At 38.1% G+C, this 20,869-nt stretch overlaps 1 pseudogene; it reads right to left on the reverse strand.

Moving 5' to 3' along the window:
* Positions 1 to 4,219: 4,219 nt before the first annotated feature.
* On the reverse strand, positions 4,220 to 4,339 carry LOC122469907 (annotated as a pseudogene).
* Positions 4,340 to 20,869: the final 16,530 nt, after the last annotated feature.

The raw sequence follows: 20,869 nt of genomic DNA on the forward strand, positions 1-20,869 counted from the left end.
CTATTCTACATTTGCCTTTGTATCTTTTGTTCTGCTTTCTGCATTTCAACAGTGCTTTACAGTCTACAAACTGTTTTATGCACAACATCTGGGTTTTTTCTCCTCCTTATTAAATACTTTGGATAGAGAAGCCACTTACTTTTTCCTCTTACAAAGATTAGGAAGCTGAGGCTCAGAGAAGTGTCTTGCCTGAGGTCAAAGACAAGACAATCTACTTCTGGGCAAGTGGGATGTCAATAGTTTACACATGCAGAGCTTTTCCCAGGACACTATAGCTACTTAAAGACTTTGATCAGGGCCATGTCCTCATCTTCTTAAATTGGTGTCATAACTGTGCCTTTTAGAGAGCCACCTTGATGTTAACATCTGTTCAGTGACTCACAGGACTTCTGCCCTCCCCTCAATATTTGTCACCTCCTTCACATAGTCCTCAGTTTGGCCATTTTCCAACTGCATTAGCACAACTCTGTTTCCAGTATCTGGGTGACTGTTTATTATTGATTTGCATGCTTAGGATGGGAAGAAGGTGATCCTTTTAACCTGGGAAAGGGTGGGTAAGAGGGTCATTTTCTTATGAACAAGGACTTAGCAAGAGAAAGTCTGTGTGAGGCTGACACCTACTGCACAAAGGAAGGTATGGCACGGAAATATGCTACTTGTACATAGTGAACAAAAAGTTCTGTTGCCATATTCCCTTTAGCAACAACAGCTAAGAAGTATCTGTTTTTTCTTTTTAATTTTTTAATGTTTATTTTTGAGAGAGAGAGATAGAGAGAAACAAGGCATGAGCAGGGGAGGGACAGAGAGAGAGGGAGACACAGAATCTGAAGCAGGATCCAGGCTCTGAGCTGTCAGCACAGAGCCCGAGGCGGGGCTCAAACCCAGGGACCGTGAGATCATGACCTGAGCCAAAGTTGGACGCTTAACCGACTAAGCCACCCAGGTGCCCCAAGAAGTATCTGTTAATGCAGAGGAATACAGCACAAAGCTCATTTACTCCATTTTTTTTTTTTCTGGACCCAGTAGACATGCACTTTATTTATTCATTGTAACAAAGCTGTGAACTCTGAGATCAAAAGAGAGGACCCAAATCTCTTCCTGGAGGAAACTCATAGTCCATATTCACACTCCACTCTTCTTCTTACACCTATATGCCCAGAGTCAGAGGAAACCCTGCTTTCAATTAAAGCCAGCTTTCTTCCTGAAGTTGCAGTGACCACTGCCTATGGTCAAACATGGCTTCCTGAGCTAGCATTCTAGGACCTTTTATTTCATTAAAGTAAAGAGCAGATGAAAATTAGTGAGCAAAGAGGAAAGAAATAAAAAAGAAAAAGACAAAACAGGTCAGAAAGAAAGGAAGATAAAATGAGAAGATGTAGTTAGTTAATAAACTCTTTTTAGTGTATGCTGTTTGCCTTTTGGACATATTTATGAGTTCAAAGGAAGTTGTATCTTCTAGGGTTTATGTAGTCCTGAGAATTTGGATGGGGCAGATCCTGTTTTGTTATGATGGTCAATGAATTCATGCTCTTCTGGAGATAATGATGAATCCTTGCTCTGACAATAAAGACAAAAATTCCAGCAGATTACTCTTCTGTCTGCTGCACTTGGCTGGATTCCAGAGGGCTAGCCCAGCACTAGTGGGAAAGAAATAAAGGTGCATTCCCTGAGGCAGCTGCATGTGCTTAACTCCTTTGCTGGGCCCAATCTGTCTCAGGGCTTTGGTATTCTTTCTAAGCCTTTAGGCGAATCAAGTTCTGAGTACTTAAATGTGGAAACTTCCAGTTTCTAATTGGTTTTCGCTGAGGATTTATGTTTACCAAAGATGAAAGCGCATATATTTTAGGATATGGAAAATAAGTTCCCTGAAATTAGACATTTGTTTTATTCTCTGTTGTAACCCCAGTACCTAAAATGGTGCCTAGAACTCAAAAAATATGATTGAATGAATGAATGAATGAATGGTAATGTACATTAATTCATAATAAATAAATTAAATAATAGCTGATGGACTGATGTGTGGATTAATTGTAGTAAGATAAAGTCAAGTCCTCAGTGCTTGGAGAGGAGCTGAACTCTAGACAGAGGAGAAAAACACAATTAAAGGTTTGACTTTGAAGATCATTTCATATGGAACACAGATCTCAAGGAGGCCCCCAACACTGCCTGGCATTCCAACACTGTGGGCAACTGACTCTTCCATTCACTGTCATTCTCCTCTCTGCAAATACCATCCCTCAAATCCACACTTTCAGTTGATGTCCTTGCCTATTATTTCATGGAGAAAAAAGAATGGCAGAAGGAACTTCCACATCCTCCAACCACTAACTCTGTCAATATGCCATAAGCTGCACCCACATACTCTGCCTTCTCTCCCATAGAAATGGATGTGCTGTACTTGCTCCTATGTATCTCCCTGACTTGTACACCAGCTTCCCTGACCTAGCTCACCTACCCAGGGACTTTGCTCCTGCAATTATTCCTCTCTCCTGCATCATCAGCTTTTCACGCTCTAGGGGATTATTCCTATCAGTATACTAACATGCTATAATGGCTTCCATAAAAAACAAAAACAAACAAAACCCCAACCCTAACAACTTCCCTTGACTTTATATTCCTTTTCAGCTGTCACCCAACTTCTTTGATCCTTTTTTACTTCTTCAACCCTTATTCATCCACTACATTTAAGCTTTTATCCCCATCACTCCACTGAATCTATTCTTGTCAAGTTCACCAATAGCCACCACAGAGTCCAATCTTGTGACCATTTCTCACTCTTCATCTTACTGATCTCACAGAAGCATGGCTCTTGGACATCCCCTCTCCTGGGGAAGGGCTTTCCCCTTCCTCACTGGCCTTTTCTCAGGCTCCTTGACTGGATTTTTTTTTTTTTTTTTTTTTTTTTTTGAGAGAGAGAGAGAGCACACAAGAATGTGAGAGGGAGAGGGGCAGAGAGAGAGAACATGAGATCATTACCTGAGCTGAAATCAAGAGTCAGATGCTTAACTGATGCTTAACCCAGGCACCCCAGCTGGATCTGTTTTCTTCCCAACCTCTCCTCTTCTCTATCCTCCCTAACTGGGTGATTTCATCCAGCCCTATGACTTTTAGAAAGTCATAGGACTTTCGGCCCCAGGACATCTCAGATATTTCTCAAATGTTTAGATCCAGCCCTCATCTCGCTCATAAACTCTAGATCTAGTCATCTAATTGATATCTCTGTTTGGATGTTTAATAGGCACCTCAAACTTAATATATCTTGTGCCTGCAAGTCCCTCTAAACCTGTTCTTCTTCCAGTATTCCCCACTTTAGGAAATGGCACTAGTTGGTCAGGCCAAATATCCTGAAGTCAACTTTGACTTGGGTTTCTCTCACATGCCCTACATTTTTTGTCTTGTCAGCCAATCCTGTTAGCTGTAGATTTACTCTTATCTAGAAATAAATAACTTCTTATTATATCATCTCTACCGCTACTGCCCAAGTTTATCACCACTTTACCATTGGCAATCCCCTGGACTACTGCAGTAGCTTTCTTTTTTTTTTTTTTAATTTTTTAAAAAAATGTTTATTGTAGACCGAGACAGAGTGCAAGTGGGGGAGGGGCAGAGAGAGAGGGAGACACAGGATCCAAAGCAGGTTCTAGGCTCTGAGCTGTCAACACAGAGCCCTACACGGGGCTCAAACCCATGAACCGTAAGATCATGACCAGAGCCAAAGTCGGACACTTAACTGACTGTGCCACCCAGGCGCCCCTGCAGTAGCTTTCTAATCAGTCTCCCCGTTTCTATATTTGTTCTGTGACAAATGTCCTCCTCTACACTGTTCTCGACACAGCAGCCAGAATGATCCTTTATAATCATAAATCAGGTCATGTCACTCCCCTGCTCAAAACCTTCCAGTGGCTGTCCATCATACATAATAAGAATGAGATCTGAAGTCATCTTTATCATGGCCCCAGTGGCCACTCCAAATTTATATCCTTCTTTTCTTCTTTCCACTTAGCCCTACCAGACTCATAGGCCTTCTTACTATTCTTTGAACACTGAGTTCTGCCTCAGGCCTTTGCACTAGCTGGAGCCTCTCAGGAACACTTCCTCCAGACAGTCACATGCCTTGCTCCCTCATGTTATACATGTTCCTCAGTAAATGTTGCCTCCTTAACAGAGGGTTGCTCTGACCACCAAATGGACCTTATTTTTATCATCACTGCTTAATATCATTTGGTTTTTTGCTTGTTTGTTCCTTGTTTGTGTCTCCTATTAGAATGTAAGCTCCAGATTATTAAACTGATAAGAACAGATACTACACTTGATCTTAGCCAAAAGGCCAAGAAGCAATGTAAGCTCCAGATTATTGAATTTGTTGTTTTTTTTTTTAATGTTTATTTACTTTTGAGAGAGAGATAGAGTGTGAGCGGGGAAGGAGCAGAGAGAGAGGGAGACAAAGAATCCAGAGCAGGCTCCAGGCTCCGAGATGTCAGCACAGAGCCCAACACAGGGCTCGAACTCAGAACTCATGAACCACGAGACCGTGACCTGAGCTGAAGTTGTATGCTGAACCGACTGAGCCACCCAGGTGCCCCGAATTTGTTATTTTTAGGTGGGTTATGGTTATGGTTAAAGAGTACTTCTCTTTTAGAGATATATGCCAATATATTTATGGATGAAACAATATGACATCTTCGATTTGCTTCAAAATAATATAGGGGGAGGGATAGAGAGGTAGGTTAGTAATGAAAGAAGGTCAACTATGAGTTGATATTATTTAAGATGGATGGTGTGTAGATCGAAGTCACTTTGTATATGTTTACATTTGTATATGTTTACATTTTTTCATACAAACAAACATAAAACTTGGCTTGTTTCTTCACCATTATATCCCTAATGCCTAGAGCAGTGCTTGGCATATAGGAGGAATTTGTTAAAGAAAAAAAGAGACAACAGGTTCAAAATGGAGTCACTTGTGCTAAGTCCCATGTCAGCAAACCAAGGATTTATATCTAATCTAATTGCAGTTTCAACCTCTCCCAGAAATGTGACCTTTAACCAGTCAATCTGGTATTACTTAATCAGCACTAGTGAGGTAATCTTGATAGACCCCCTGCCCTTCCCTCAAAGGAAGGTGACCTTGCCTGAAATAATCCACTGTTGGTTAGAAAATTCTTTTTTCTGCCTCCATCCACCTATAAAAGACTTTCATTATGTACAGCTCCATGGAGCTCCTTTTCCCCTTTCTAGATGGCATGCTGCTTGATTCATGAATTGCTGAATAAAGCCAATTTGATCTTCATATTCAGTTAAATTTTGCTTTTTCACAAATTCATAAATATATATTCATTCAACAGTCATTGCATGTTGAATCTGTTAGAAGAGTAAAGGTATATTTCCAAAATAAATTTTAATCATTTACTGCCAATTGTTATAAAGGTATATTTTCAAAATAAATTTTAATCACAATGCCAATTGTTGAAAATCTAAATTCTAAGTTCCAAAGGAGGATTTTACAAAGACTACCCAATTCCAAGCACTGAGTTCAAGAATGTCCTAATTGTGGGAATGCCAGAACTATAGTGGCTAATTTGGTGATAGCTATGCCTTTAATTTTTCTCCTCAAGACCACTTTTAAAAAATATAGCTTTATTTCTTCTTTCTTCTTTCTCACCAAATCATGATTATTAGCTGTGATCTCCTATGCTAGAAATGCGTAGCAAAGTTGGAAAGAAAATACAAAAGTCTAGGTAGGTGAAAATTTATGGATCCAATCACTTGTAACTTTTGCCAGCCTATGGTGTGGAAATCACTGATGCAGAATATAAAATCCCAAGAAGAAAATGTGGTCTTTTAGGAAATTTCCAATACTACACAATTCATTAGGCTAATAGAGAAAAAAATTCTAGTAGAAACTGGATTATATGTAACTGGGTGTACTCAATTTCATTAACATATTCAGCCAATCCGATCAACTGTTTACTGTGCTAGATACTGGGAATATAATGGTGAGCAAAGACCTTCTGCCTTCAAAGACCTCAAGCACTGTGATGACTAATGTTATGTGTCAATTTGATGTCCACAGGGTGCCCAGATTAAAGATTACTTCTGGGTGTGTTTTTGAGTGTTTCTGGATGAGATTAGCATCTGAATCAGCAAACTCTGTAAACTGCTCTCCCCAATGTGACTAGGCATCAGCCACTCTGTTAAGGGCTTGAATAGAACAAAAGGCAGAAAACAGAGCAATTTGCCCTTTTTGCCTGTTTTAAATCTGCCTGCTGGAGTTGGGTCGTCTCATCATCTCATCTCTAGCCTTCAGATTGGGATTTTAACCATTGCCTCCCATGATTCTCAGGCCCTTGGACTAACTGAATTACACTACCAGCTTGCCTGGTCTCCAGTTTGCAGACAGCAGATTGTGGGATTTCTCAGCCTTCATAATTGCATGAGCCAATTTATCATGATAAACCTCTATCTCTGTCTCTGTTTCTGTCCTATTTCTGTCTCTGTCTCTATCTAGACGTCTACCACTACCTATATCCATACAGGCATACTTTGGAGATATCATGGGTTTGGTTCCAGTAAAGCAAATATTGCCAGTCAAATGAATTCTTTGATTTCCCAGTGCATCTAAAAGCTAACATTTACACTATATTGCAATCTATTACGTGTGACAGCATTATGTATTTAAAAAGCAATGTATATGTCTTAATTATAAAATGCTTTATTGCTAAAATATGCTAACCATCATCTGAGCTTTCATCAAGTTATAATCTTTTTGTTGAGGGAGGGTCTTGCCTTGATGTTGACGGTTGCTGACTGATCACTGTGGTGGTTGCTGAAGGCTGAAGGTGGCTGTGTCAATTTCTTAAAATAAGACAACAATGAAGTTTGTTACATTGATTGATTCATCTTTTTACAAAAGACTTTTCTATAGCATATGATGCTCTCTAGTTATGAAAGTCCTACATGGTGGGCCGCCTGGGTGGCTCAGTTGGTTAAGCATCTGACTTCAGCTCAGGTCATGATCTCACAGTTCATTAGTTGAAGCCCCACATCAGGCTCTGTGCTAACAGCTCAGGATTTGGAGCTTGCTTCCGATTCTGTGTCTCCCTCTCTCTCTGCCCCTCCCCCGCTTGCTCTCTGTCTGTTTCTCTCTCAGAAATAACTAAACATTAAGAAAAAAAAAGAGAAAGTCCTAGATGGCATCTTCTTCCAATATAAGGCTGTTTTACCTACACTGAAAATCTGTTTTTTAGTATAGCCAGTTTTAAATTTTAAATTTAAGTTAAAGGCACTTCTTTAATTAGCTAGATCTTCTGGATAACTTGCTGCAGCTTCCACATCAGCAGCTGCTGCTTCACCTTGTACTTCTACGTTATCGAGACAGCTTCTTTCTTTAAACCTCATTAACCAACCTCTTCTAGCTGTGAACTTTTCTTCTGCAGCTTCCTCAGCTCTCTCTCTGTTTTCAAAGAACTGAGAGGTAGGGGTTTGCTCTGGATTAGACTCTGGCTTGAGGGAATGTTGTGACTGGTTTGATCGATCCAGACCACTAAAACTTTTTCCATATAAACAATAAGGCTATTTTGCTTTCTTATCATTTGTGTCCACTGGAGTAGCACTTTTAATTTCAAGAACTCTTCTTTGAATTCACAACTTGACTAAGTGTTTGGAATAAGACACCTAGCTTTCAGCCTATCTTGGCTTTTGACATGTGTTCCTCACTAAACTTCATCATTTCTAGCTTTTGATTTAAAGTGAGCGATGTGCAACTCTTGCTTCCACTCGAACATTTACAGATCATTGTAAGGTTACTAATTGGCCTTATTTCAATATTATTGTGTCTCAAGCAATAGAAAGGTCCAGGGAGAGGTTAAAGAGATAAAGGAATGGCTAGTCAGTAGAGTAGTCAGAACACACACAACATTTAACAATTAAGTTTGCTATTTTATTTGAGGGCTGTTCATGATGCCCCCAAAACAATTATAATAGTAATATCAAAGATCAATGATCACAGATCACATAACAAATATAATCATAATGAAAAATTTGGAGTATTGTGTGAATTACCAAAATGTGACACAGAGACACCAAGTGAACAAATGCTGTTGGAAAAAATGACACTAGCATTGCCACAAACCTTCAATTTGTAAAAAATGCAGTACCTATGAAGTACAGTAAAGCAAAGTGCAATACAACTAGGTATGCCTCTATCTCCATCCATCCATCCATCCATCCATCCATCCATCCATCCATCGTCCCCTACTGGTTCTGTTTCCTTGCAGAACACTCCATAATACAAGGGCCTTAGATACAGACACTTTAGGTGTTTCTCTTTCCTCCTGAAGTCCATAACTTTCTGGACTCCCAAGAACCAAGTTACATGGACTCCCCAACAAAGGATCCTTGAGCATTTGAGGAAAGCTCTATCATGAAAGCCACAGACAATAAAAAACATAGATGATGCAAGGAGCAGAAGAAAGCTTCCAAAAAGTTTCAATTCATATACTCAAAAAAGGTGCTTAGAGTGAGAATAGAGGACCCAGCTATGAGCCCTAATTTTAGCCCCAACAGGTCATACCAGTCATTGATTTCAAAACCACACTCCTCTAAGTTCCCCCAGACAAAGTTGTTCTTCTCTCTTGTGTTCCCACTTACAGCCATGGCCATAACATCTTGCTATCATAGCATCATGGTTTTAATAATTTAGGCCTAAGACCTTCATCTTTTTCCCTCCCTTTCCCTTCATAGCCCCATATCCAATTGGTAACCAAGTCCTGTTGGTTCTGCCTCTGAAAATTGTCTCACAACTGTCTTCTTATTCTATAGCTGCTGCCCTATTCCAGAACTTCTCTTTTTCTAGTCCCGCTGCTATAGGCTACCAACTAATCTCCCTTCCTGTGACTGTCCATCCCTTCATTCTGTCCTTAGAATTACAAAATATGGGATTAATCATGTTTCTCTCCTGCTCAAAGCCTCTGATGGTTCTCTACTGTATAAAGCAGGGGTTCCTACGGCTGGCTAAATGAGCACCACAATCACTTGAGGAAATATATACTTGGCATAGGGGAAGTGCTCAATAATTTCTCAGGTAGACCTTCTCCTATGGTACCCTCTGGTGGCAACTTCGTGCAATGGCGTATCTTCATTTCACCCACCAAATTCAATTCAACGGATCTAATTCTAATTTAATGGATCTTCTCATTGCTTGAGGGAACCACTAGCTTAGAAAATAAAGTCTAGGGGCGCTTGGATGCCTCAGTCGGTTAAGCGTCCGACTTTGGCCCAGATCGTGATCTCGGGGTTCATGGGTTCGAGCCCCGCATATGGCTCTGTGCTAACAGCTGGAGCCTAGAGCCTGCTTTGGATTCTGTCTCCCTCTCTCTCTGCCCCTTCCCCACTCCCCAAAATAAAAAATAAACATTAAAAAAAAAAAAAGAAAATACAGTCTAAAGTCTTTAGTGGCTTCAATTCATCTCTCCAGCTTTTCCTCATAACATCTTTGTCTCACCATCCCTCTTTATGTCCCATTTCACTCTTCCCTTCAATCACACTGGACTACCCTGTACTTTCCCATATTGACATCCTTACTGATGCTTTCCCTTTGATTGGAATTACCCCCCTCCTGCTGTAGGATGAAACTTTCACATTGTTCTAGGCTCATTCATATATCTATTCATCTGGAAACCTGTCTGAATTAACCTGACCTCTCCTTTCTCTGTGTTCCCACAGCACTCCACACTTCCTCAAGGAAGCCTTCCTGAATTATATGCTTTCATAGTTCCTGGGGTTTTGTCTTTTATGACTATAGTTAATGTATTTAATGGTTATATATTTATTTGTGAGATTTAAAAAAATACATGTCTTTTTCTCCTATTATACTGTGCCTTGAAAGCAAGAACATATCTGTTACCATATCCAGTTGGTACATAATATACAAACTCAATTATTTTTTGACTGGGTAAATTAATGTTTTGGAAATGATCAATATTCTACTTTGTAGTATATATACATTTGGATTCCCTTGTTAGGTCTCAAGCTTTTTAAAGGGACAGATAATATCTCTTATGTCTTTGTTACCTTTCCCCTATCCCCATGTAGCTTTCTGCTTGGGATACAGTAGGAGCTTAGATACAACTGCCCCACTAGAACTCCAGTGGAATGCAAACTCCATGAGAACCAGGACTTTGTCTTTTTTCCTTGCTATATCCCCAGGGGCTAGAATAGTGCTTGCCCTGTAGCATTTGCTCAGGAAATATCTATTGAATGAATAATTCAGTTGCCAGACAGAGCCTTTTCCTGCAAATGGTGGCAACTTTATATAATCACCAATGTTCTCATTTTACCCCTAAATTTCTCTTTTCCCATTGAGTTGTATATCCTGTTTGAGTATGCTAAAGTGAGTCTGGAAGCAAGATAACACCTGATAATTTCTTTTCATATTCTATCATTTATCAAGTATTTAATAAATACCTACTACTTATATTAGATACTGTAGAAGGGCTGGTAATCCCAAAGTGAATATATATATAGTCCCAGTCTGGTTGGAGAGAGAGAGAAGTGAACAATTATAGCACAGTGAGACAAGGGCCATGATAGAGATATGCACAGGATGCTCTGGGAGTTCCACTCTGTGGGCAGGACAGAGTAGGAATCTGGAGAAAGTGATTTTTGAGCTAAGTCTGAAAGGATGAATAAAAGTTAATGAGGAAGATATGCCAAGCAAAGGAAACAGTTTGCACAAACTGTTTGAATTAAATTCAGTGTGATTGAAATGCAGGGTGACCAAACATTGAGGGATGCAAAAAGAAATGTAGATCGTGAAGAGCTTGAGTGCCATGCTCTGTAAATGATCTTGAAAATGTTGGGCAATTTTAAGCAGAAGAGTGATTGGATCTGGCAGCAGCCATAGGATGGAATGGAGTTGGGAAAATCCAGAGGCAGGGAGCAGTTAGGAGGCAATTAATCAAAACAAGGAATAAAGGGAGACTAAAAGAAAGCAAGAGTGGTAAAAATGGAAAGATGCTGGATTCAAGATATATTTATAAAATGTATACAAAAGGGGTGCCTGGGTGGCTCAGTTGGTTAAGTGTCTGACTTCAGCTCAGGTGGTGATCTTATGGTTCATGGGTTCAAGCCCTGCGTTGGGCTCTGTGCTGACAGTTAAGAGCCTGGAACCTGCTTAGGGTTCTGTGTCTCCCTCTTTCTCTGCCCCTCCCTAACTCTCTCTCTCTCTCTCTCTCTCTCTCAGAAAATGAATAAACATTAAAAAAAAATTTAAGAATGATATATAAAAAATGGAATATTAACTAAAAACAAATTGTAGGTATTATGTATAATTTCATATTTTTGTTTAAAGGTATATAACATATATGTGTGGTCTGTGTTGGTATATGTATTGAAAGAAATTCTGGAAGGATTTATATATAGGGTGTCAAACATGTTTGTCTTTGAGGAATAGGATCAAGGGCAATAGGTTTTCACTTTCCAATTTATAAACTTGTGTTTTAATTTTTTTTAACAGACAACTGATTTTTTAATGCAACATATGATTCTGAATAGAAAAACAATTTTTCTCTCTTTCTATAAAGGACATTTATGGGACAATTGGTGAAATTTGAGTAAGGTTTCTAGATTAGATAATAGTACCATATCAATGTTAATTTCTTGATTTTGATAATGGTACTGTGTTTATGGAAGATAATGCCCTTGTTTATGGGAAATATACACTGAAATATTTAGGAGTAATGAGGCATTATGCCTGCAAGTTATTCTCAAATGGAACAGAAAAAATAAAAATAGAGAATAACAAAGCAAATGTGGTCAATGCTAACATTTGGAGAATCAGAACTAAAGTAAACAGAAATTCTATGAACTTTTCCATAAGTCTGAAATTATAAAAAGTTTAAAAAAGGTATAGAATAGGATATAAAGTATGCTACTATTTGTGTGTGTGAAAATGGAATATATACATATTTTTGCAAATATAGAAATCATCTGTGAAAAGATACACAAGAACCAACACTATTAATACCTTTGGAAGTCAGAATTTGGTGGCTGGGAACAAGGGGAAAAGGAAGACTAATTTTCATTGTATATCTTCTGATACCTTTTGAATTTTCACTAAGTAAGTAATTTGCCTACCAAAAATAAATATAATTTACAGTAATAAAACATTTTGTAAAATGAAGAACTTCAAACATACTCAAAAGCAGAAAGAAGAGTACAGTGAACTCCCATATCCCAGGATCATTACCCATATTCTACAATTATCAAGATTTTGCCAATTGCTTTATCCATACTTTCCTCCTTTATTTCTTTTGTTCTCCTTTGCTGAAATATTTTAAAGAAAATTCCAGATATCATTCCATCCCTACATATCTTATGAAGCAAATCTTAAAAATATGGAAATTTTCTTATATAACCACAAGTCATTATCATACCTAAAAAATTAACAATAATTCTTTAGTATCAACTAACACCAGTCCATAATCAAACTTCAAGTATCAAAAAAGGCCCACATACTATATATAAACACTGCACTCTAGCTGGTAAATTTATTTCTCAAGGTTCTCACTGTCAGAAAAAAAAGAAGGGAAGAAAGTAAGCAAGAAGGGAAGAAAGTAAGCCTAGAATGAATTCTGTGGTAATGGATTAGAATTGGAGACATCAGTATAAACTTGTGTTTAACTTCATATACATAGATTAAAAGACAGAAACAGGAGCACCTGGGTGGCTCAGTCCGTTGAGCCTCTGACTTCTGCTCGCATCATGATCTTGAGTTAGTTAGAGCCCCGCATAGGGTTTGCTGCTATCAGCGCAGAGCTTGCTTCAGATCTTCTATCCCCCTCTCTTTTTGCCCCTTCCCCCAACTCACGCTCTCTCTCTCTCTCAAAAATGAATGAACATTAAAAAAAAGACAGAAACAATGAAAGAAATGTGTGCATACATCAATTAGTATACATACATATATTACCTAGGCCTGTCCGCTGAGAGGGCCTAGAAGCACTGGCATTCCTACAGGAATGGTCACACCTTGTGCTCAGATTTTGGCTTCAAAATGCCATTCTCCAATAAAAGAAACCAAGGATCCCTGGAGAAATGTCTGATTTTAAAGATTTTTTAAAAAATTTATGTTTATTTTTGAGAGAGAGAGTGGGAGAGGGGCAGAGAGAAAGTGAGAGAAAGAGAATCCCAAGCAAGCTCCACACTGCCAGCGTAGAACCCAACACGGGGCTCAAACCCACAAACCATAAGAGCATGACCTGAGCAGAGATCAAGAATTGGAGACTTAACCAGCTGAGCCACCCAGGCACCCCAGAAATGTCTGATTTTAGAGCTGGTACAAGGAAAATACAAAAGTCTGGAGCATCTTGTGATACCAGAAAGGAAAGGAGTTTCAGAGGATTAAAGGAATCAACCTGAAAGAGCTCCCCAATATCCAAATGGAATAATTTGAACAATAAATAGTGTAGTATTTGCTATAATCCAAAAAGTGTAAAATAAACATAGATATGTCTATATTAATATAAATAAATGACTGAAAACATAACTGAATGGTGGAGGAGAAATACATTTTCTTTATAGAAGAATTCCAAATAATGTATGTAGATATTCTTCCTTACAGGAGGTGGTGCTTAACCACATCTCCCCGACTTTATGGAATATAGAAAGGGGATAATATTTGAACTTCGAAGGCAGAAGTCTGGTAAACACTACCTTAACTAAGTCAACAAGATTAACATCACCAGTTTGTTGTGGATATCGTTAACTTCCTGATGTGATGAGAAAAGCACTGCATCTATGTGGTATTCTTTTTAAAGTTGTGTCATCACAGCATTGTGCAACAATTACCTCTAGTTCCAAATTTTTTTACCATCTCAAACAAACTCTACTCATTAAACAGTAACTCCCCATTCTCTCCTCCCACTCCATGTCAACCTCTAATCTACTTTCTCTATAAATTTGACTATTCTAGATATGTCATATAAGTGAAATCATACAATATTTGTCCTTTTATGTCTGGCTTATTTCACTTAGCATGTTCCCAAGTTTCCTTCATGTTGTGGCATGTATCAGAACTTCATTCCTTTTTATGGCTGAATAATATTCCATTGTATGGATATAGCACATTGTTTATCCATTCATCTGTTGATGGACATTTCTGTTGTTTCCACCTTTTGGCTATTGTGAATAATGCTGCATTAATACTGTGAATATTGATATACAAGTATCTGGTTGAGTCCCTGTTTTCAATACTTTGGGGCATATACCTAGGAGTGGAATTGTTGCATCATATGGTAGGGTACCCATACGTTTAATTTTTTGAGAAACCACCAGACTGTTTTCCAGCAAAGGCATCTTGTACATTCTCACCAATAATATACTGGGGTTTTGATTTCTCCATATCCTCCCCAACACTGTTTTCCTCTTGAAAAAAAAAAATTGTCATCCTAATAGAAGTGAAATGGTATCTGATTGTGGTTTTGATTTTCATTTCCCTAATGAGTAATGATATTGAGCATCTTTTTATGTGTTTATTGGCTGTCTGTATCTCTCCTTTTAGAAATGTCTATTCAAATCATTTGCTCTGTTTTTAACAGAGTTGCCTTTTTGTTGTTGAGTTGTAGAAGTTCTTTATACATTCTGGATATTAAACCTTTATCAATTATATGATTTTCAAATATTTTCTCTCATTCTGTGGATTGCCTTTTTGCTCTCTTGGTAGTGTTCTTTGATACACAAAAGTTAAAATTTTTTAAAAATCTTTTTTTAGGGCGCCTGGGTGGCGCAGTCGGTTAAGCGTCCGACTTCAGCCAGGTCACGATCTCGCGGTCCATGAGTTCGAGCCCCGCGTCAGGCTCTGGGCTGATGGCTCGGAGCCTGGAGCCTGTTTCCGATTCTGTGTCTCCCTCTCTCTCTGCCCCTCCCCGTTCATGCTCTGTCTCTCTCTGTCCCCAAAAAAAAAAAAAAAAAATCTTTTTTTTAATGTTTACTTATTATTGAGAGACAGAGAGAAACAGGGCATGAACGGGGGAGGGTCAGAGAGAGAGGGAGACACAGAATCTGAAGCAGGCTCCAGGCTCCAAGCTGTCAGCACAGAGCCCCATGCGGGGCTCAAACCGCGAGCTGTGAGATCATGACTAGAACTGAAGTCAGACCATTTAACTGACTGAGTCACCCAGGCGCCCCCAAAAGTTTTCAATTTTAATTTTTCAATTTAAGTTTTTAATTTTTAATTTTAATAGAGTCCCACTTATCCATTTCTTCTTTTGTTGCTTGTGCTTTTGTCGTATTTAAAAAACCATCGCCAGGGGCGCCTGGGTGGCTCAGTCGGTTAAGCGGCCGACTTCGGCTCAGGTCATGATCTCGCGGTCTGTGAGTTCGAGCCCAGCGTCAGGCTCTGTGCTGACAGCTCAGAGCCTGGAGCCTGTTTCCGATTCTGTGTCTCCCTCTCTCTGACCCTCCCCTGTTCATGCTCTGTCTCTCTCTGTCTCAAAAATAAATAAACGTTAAAAAAAATTTTTTAGAAACTAAATTCTTTTTTAACTTTTTAATTTTTTTAAACATTCTTTTTGAAGTTTATTTATGTTGAGGTGGGGGAGGGGCAGAGGGAGAGAGGGAGAGAGAAAGAATCCCAAACAGGGTCCATGCTGCTAATACAGAGCCCAATGAGGGGTTCAAACCCATGAACCGTGAGATCATGACATGAGCCGAAATCAGGAGTCAGACACTTAACCAACTGAGACACCCAGGGGCTCCTGAGCAATAGCTGCTTAATATCACCTTTAATTAGAATTTAATGAGAATTCAGGGTGCCAAATTCTGCCTGGGATTCTATCTCTCCCTCTCTCTGCCTCTCCCTTGTTCTCTCTCTCTCAAAATAAATAAATAAATTTTAACAAAAAATACCTTTACTCAAATTTCTATTAAGTCATTGGCTTTCTTTTTATTTATTTATTTTTTCTCAACGTTTTTTATTTTTTATTTTTGGGACAGAGAGACACAGAGCATGAACGGGGGAGGGACAGAGAGAGAGGGAGACACAGAATCGGAAACAGGCTCCAGGCTCCGAGCCATCAGCCCAGAGCCTGACGCGGGGCTCGAACTCACAGACCGCAAGATCGTGACCTGGCTGAAGTCAGACGCTTAACCGACTGCGCCACCCAGGCGCCCCTGGCTTTCTTTTTAAAAAAGATCTTTGTATATTAAAGCTGTATATTAAAGCTGTATATTAAAGCTTTGTATATTAGTCCTTTGTGAGTTAAGTAGAAGATATTATTTCCCAATTTGTCACTCAGTTTTTGACTTTATGGTGAGTTTGGCCATGCAAATGCAAAAGCTCTTCTTTTAGTCAGAATTATCATTCTTTTCTATTATTGTTTCTAGATTTTTGAATTTTTAAAAAATGTTTATTTATTTTTGAGAAACAGAGAGAGACAGAGTGTGAGCGGGAGAGAGGCAGAGAGAGGGAGACAGAATTCGAAGCAGATTCCAGGCTCTGTGCTGACAGCCCAACACGGGGCTCAAACTCACAAACTATGAGATCATGACCTGAGCCAAAGTCAGATGCTTAACCGACTGAGCCACCCAGGTGCCCTGTTTCTAGATTTTTGAATCATAGGAAGGTTTACCCACTTCATGGTTATTAGTTTTCATCCGATGTCCTCTTCTTGTACTTGTACATTTCATTTCTATATTTAGATTTCTGAGCCATTTGATACTTAGTCTGATTAATGATGTAAAATAGAGACCTAATTTTATTTTTTTCCAAATGGCTATCCAGTTGTCCCAATTCTATTTATTAAAAAACTCAACTCCCCTCCCAATTGAATTCCCCACATTTAGCATACCTTTTCCAAAGGTACATGGTTCTATTTCTGGACTTTCTAGTCTACTGAATTGGTCTGGATGTTCATCCATGCACCAATATCATACTTTTTAAATTATAATGCCTTCATAATACATTTTAATATTGGATGCAGCTAGCTATCCACCACACAGGACACTGAAAATTTTCAAGGTTTTCCTGAATATTCTTGTTTGTTTTAGTCATTTTTTTTTTATGTGAACTTTATGATCAATTTGTTTAATTCCAGAAAACAGCCTGCTGGTGTTCGTTACTGTGATCATGTTACATTTATAAATTAACTTAGAAAGAACTGACATCATTAGGATGTTGACTCTTCCTATCTAAAAACAAGACTTACTTGGGGCGCCTGGGTGACTCAGTCAGTTGGGCATCTGATTTTGGCTGGATTGGTGGGTTTGGGCCCCGCGTCGGGCTCTGTGCTGACAAGCTCAGAGCCTGGAGCCTGCTTCGGATTCTGTGACTCTCTCTGTGTCCCTCCTCTGCTTGGGGCTCTCTGTCTCTCTCTCAAAATAAATAAATAATAATTAAAAATAAAGAAATAAAAATAAAAAATAAAAACAAGACTTACTTTTCCATTTATGTTTTTTGTCTCTTTCAGTAATGTTTTAAAGTTTTCTTCATATACATTTGCATATTTCTGTTGAGTTATTGCCTAACCATTTTACCTGCTTTGCTGCAGGTAAAGATTCTATTTTAAATAGAGTCTTCTTTCCTATTATGTCTTCTGATTATTATTTGAATATGGAAAGGTTACTGTATTTCTTTTTATTAATTTTATAACGTTATTCTTTACTAAATTTTCTTTTTATTTACATTTTCCTATTGATTCTTTTCGATCTTTCAGATATACATCATATAATCAGCTAAAAAGATATTTTTATCTTATCTTAAGTGACAGTGGCATTCTTGTCTTATTCCTAACTAGCAAGAAAGAATGTCTTAAGTGTTTCCTCATTTCAAAACATGCTAGCTTTTGTGCACATGTGCATACACACACACACACTTTCTAATCATGTTAAGGAAATATCCACTGATTTCTACTTCAATGAGATTTTAAATCAGAAATGCTTTACTGGCAACTGTGGAGATCATCATGGTATTTCTTCTTAGAAATATCACTATAATAAATAACATTAATGGATTTTGTAATTTTGAACCATCATTTCATTCCTGTAATGAACATCACTTGGTTGTAATGTATACTTTTTACAATGTGTTGTTGGATTCTATTTGCTAATATCTAATTTAAATTGTGGGGTGCCCAGCTCTTGATTTCGGCTCCGGTCAGATCTCATTGTTCATGGGATCGAGTTCAGCATTGAACCCCATGTCGAGCTCCATGCTGACAGCATGGAGCCCGATTGGGATTCTCTCTCCCCCTCTCTTTCTGCCCCTTCCCCACTGGTACATGTGCACTCTCTCTTCCTCTCTCTCTCTCAAAATAAGTAAACTTAAAAAGAATATTTTTGCATCAATAGTCTCAAGTGAGACTGTTCTGTTGTTTTATTCATGTATACAATCTTTATCATTTTTTGCTATCAATGTTAAAGTTTGTTTCATAAAAATTTTTAAAAGTCTCCTTTTTCTATGATCCAGAATATTTAAATAGAATTAAGACGATATTTAGAAAAAACATTTATGTGATGGTTTGAGTTGTGAGCTGAACTAACTTATTTTATGGAACATCATTTTTACTTGAAAGAACAACTAACAAACTATGGTTATTCCAACTTGGGTATTTGGTAGAAATTTTCTCAAAAATAAACCAAATGAACTTCTCACGTCAAGGAAAACAGTGACAGTATTTGTTGACAATAATAAAATTCAAGCTTTCAGACAAATACTAGAATTTTGGAAAACTTGTATCTGCAACTGTAAGCCTGAGAGCATCCCAGTATTCAAAGACTTTTCTGACGAAATAAGTAGTGATATATTACAAAGTGATTTTGGGGGCACTTGAGTGGCTCAGTCGGGTAAGCTTTCGACTTCGGCTTAGGTCATGATCTCATGGTTCTTGGGTTTGAGCCCCACGTCGAGCTCTGTGCTGACAGCTCAGAGCCAGGAGTCTGCTTCAGACTCTGTGTCTCCCTTGCTCTCTCTGCTCCTCCCCCACTCATGTTCTGTCTCTCTCAAAAAAATGAATAAACGCTAAAAAAAATTTAAGTTATTTTTAAGTCTTATATAATAAAATGTGTCAATACTTAATATTGTATGTCAATCTGCATAACTCAGTGAACCAGTATTTTCCAAATGACCAGTTTGGTCCAAATGTAGGATGTTACATATTCATTGCATGGTGTTAGACCACACATTGCAACTAGCTTTTAACAAGCTCCCACTTCTTGCATTTTGGTGGAATAGGAAAGACAAATATTCACAATTATCTGAATAGGCTATTAAAATGGTACTGCCTTTTCCAACTACATATTTGGGAGAGTTTCAGATCTTCTTCACACACTTCAACCAAAACAGCATATACTGCAACAGCGTAAATGTAGAAGCTAAGTTCTTGTGCCAATTCTGCTTTGTGTAAATTCGGATAGTAAGAGATTATAAAACTAAACCACCACCAATCTTCTCACTAAATTGTTTTTATTTTGGAAGATATATTAATTTTTCATAATTTATATTAATATTTAATTGACTTATTGTTTTCAAATGAACTAATAAATAAATATTTTTTAAATTTCTTGGTTTTAAATGCTAATACTGTAAATATTGATCGATACAATCCACATAAATAAAAGTTTTTTGGCAAGAGGGCCTTCAATATTTTTTTTAATGTTTATTTTTGAAAGAGAGGGAGAGAGCATGTGAGCAGCAGAGGGGCAGAGAGAGGGGAACAGAGGATCTGAAGCAGGCTCTGTGCCGACAGCAGACAACCCGATGGGGGGCTCGAACTCATGAATCATAAGATCATGACCTGAGCCCAAGGTGGACGCTTAACCAACTGAGCCACCCAGGCATTCCAATAATTTTCAAAATGTAAAGGAGTTCTGAGGCCAAAAAGTTTGAGAACCACTAGTGGATTCCTCAAGAAAAGCTCACATTCATTTTTTGTCAGCAGCCTTTATACCTGAACACAACGTAAGGAGAAAAATGTAAGGAGAAAGTTCTTGGGTCATATTTTCTTTTTGAAAATCTTGAAAATGCTATTTCACTGTTTGTAGCATAAAATGCTACTGTAGAGAAGTCTGATGACAGTCTATTTTTCTTTCCCTTATAAGTGACTTGTACTTTTTTGTCTGGATGTTCAAAGGGGTTTTTCCTTATTTTTAAGACCAATCGTTTTATTAGAAAATGTTTTGGTTTTGACTGTTCTGGGTCAGTTTTCTCCTATACACAGTATGTATGTAGAATTAAGTCTTATTTTATTTCAGGAAAACTTGTTCCAAGTTTTGTTTTAAACATTTGTTCTGATACATTGCACTCTGGTTTTCTTTGGGGGAATAAATGTATGTGAGTTTGTGTGTAAAATCTCTTTTGCTTGTTTTCTATATCCATCACTTTCTCTTAAAACCTTGTATTTTTTAAAAGAAAAACTATTCTCCTTTCAGCCCTTACTTGTGCTTTTTTCCTCATTTTTTTATTTCAGAAAAAAAGTTATAATTTTTTTTCCTGATATGTTAGTTCTTACTTAAAAATGTTTTTAATGTTTATTTTTCAGAGAGAGAAAGAGAGAGGCAGAGTGTGACTGGGAGTGGGTCAGAAAGAAGAGGGAGACACAGAATCTGAAGCAGGTTCCAGGCTCCGAGGTGTCAGCACAGAGCACTGCGCGGGGCTCGAACTCATGAACCATAGCCAACCCAAGTGAGCCGCCCAGGCGCCCATTGTTAGTTCTTATTTAATGTCTGTTCTCTATCCATATCACTTTGTAACTTTTCTATTTCGGACTTATACTATTCTTTCAAACACCCATTATTTTCTTTCATTAAAAAATACTGGTTGAAGCTTTCATCTGCTTTGTGACCAAATTTTTTCTAGTGTGTTATTATCTATAGGAAC

This window comes from Prionailurus bengalensis, chromosome B3 (genome assembly GCF_016509475.1).
Source record: "Prionailurus bengalensis isolate Pbe53 chromosome B3, Fcat_Pben_1.1_paternal_pri, whole genome shotgun sequence".
Taxonomy (NCBI): Eukaryota; Metazoa; Chordata; class Mammalia; order Carnivora; family Felidae; genus Prionailurus; species Prionailurus bengalensis.